A 1,606-nucleotide genomic window follows, 5' to 3' on the forward strand; every position below is an offset into this window, starting at 1 on the left:
TCGAGCATCATTCATATGGTTGAAACTTCCGTTTCTTTTCATGGTCTCCAGAACGAGGACCCTCATGCTAACGTTTCACATTTCCTTCGTTATGTGCGACATTCAAAATTAATAATTGTTCTGATGATGCCGTGAGACTTAGACATTTTCCATTCTCACTTCGCGGGTCTGCTCTGGAGTGGTTAGAGGCACTCCCTTTCGGTTCCATCACCACTTAGAATCAATTAGTTGAGTAGTTTCTTCTTCAGTATTTCCCACCCGATAAAACTGCTAAATTCCGAGCAAACATCACTGGTTTTCGTGTCGATGATGACGAGTCACTCCATGCCGCATGGGAGAGGTTCAAGGGCTTGTTGAGAAAATTCCCTCATCACGGTTTGAGTCGCGGGCTTCAGTGCCGTACATTCTTTGACGCTTTATTCGGGGCACAAAAGCAGGCCGTCGATCAGGTTGCGGGAGGAGATTTTGGTAGGTGTACCCCAAATGAGGCGCTTGATATCTTGGAGAAAGCCGCTAAGAAGAGTTTCGCGTATAATCCGCCTCGTTGTATTCCTTCCTCTAAGGGTGTTCATCACGTTGATTCAAACACCCTTGTCTACGCCCAATTAGAAGCTCTTACTAAAAGATTTGACCAAATGCAATCCGATCGTGTAAAATCTAGTCTCGTTGTGGTGTGTGTGACAGAAAACACCAAACCAGTCAGTGCCAGCAGGCCATGGTGGTGGAGGATGTTGACTTTGTGGGCTTCCAAAACAATGCCTTCAGCAACACCTACAATCCGGGATGGAGAAACCACCCCAATTTCAGCTGGAAAGATAGTGGCAACAATCAAAATCAAACGCCACCGGGTTTTGATAGAAATCCAAATTATCAAAGTCAACCCAAAATCAATCTTACCAGCAAAAGCCTCAATTTCAGGGTTCCAGCAGTGGTAACCAGTCAGGTGGGGGGACTAGTGTTGAAAGCCTTTTGTCCCAACTTTTGGCTAAGACCGAGACCTCAAACAAATTGGCTGAGCAAAGGAACCTGAAAATTGATGAGACTCTCCAGAGGCACGATCTTGAGTTGAGGAATCAGAAAGCATCCATGCAAACCATTGAAAATCAAGTTGGACAGATTGCTCAACTCCTCTCTGAGAGACAGTAGGGTAGCCTTCCAAGTAACACCGAAAGGAATCCAAATGCTGAAGCTAAGGCTATTACCCTGATGAGTGGTAGGACTCCCATTCCTATCGATGCATCGGTTTCCACACCAAAACCCCGACTGCTGATGAGATCGAGACTGAGAATCCTGGTGAGGTGCACTCGAGGCTAGACCCAGCAAGTACCGCACAACCCAGTGAGCCAGTTAGGACTTATGTTCCTCCCATTCCATACCCAGGCCATTTGAAGAAGCAGAAGATGGAAGAGCAGTATGGGAAATTCTTAGAGCTTTTTAAGCAGTTACACATTAATCTTCCGTTCCTTGATGCCTTGAAAGAAATGCCGAAGTATGCTAAATTCTTGAAAGAGGTCCTCTCGAATAAGAAGAAGTTGGAGGAGCTTTCTTGTGTTACTTTGAATGAGGAGTGTTCCGCGGTCCTTCAAAATAAACTGCCCAAAAAAAA

The 1,606-nt window shown here is 45.5% G+C and overlaps 1 non-coding gene across 1 annotated transcript; it reads right to left on the reverse strand.

Annotated features, from left to right (window-relative positions):
• Positions 1 to 272: 272 nt before the first annotated feature.
• Positions 273 to 379, reverse strand: LOC143582763 (small nucleolar RNA R71). The gene has a single exon (XR_013144039.1). It is a non-coding gene; the product is annotated as a small nucleolar RNA R71 (small nucleolar RNA).
• Positions 380 to 1,606: the final 1,227 nt, after the last annotated feature.

This window comes from Bidens hawaiensis, unplaced genomic scaffold, assembly GCF_021521415.1.
Source record: "Bidens hawaiensis isolate Kalapana, Puna unplaced genomic scaffold, B.hawaiensis_p1.1 tig00031919_1, whole genome shotgun sequence".
Classification (NCBI taxonomy): domain Eukaryota; kingdom Viridiplantae; phylum Streptophyta; class Magnoliopsida; order Asterales; family Asteraceae; genus Bidens; species Bidens hawaiensis.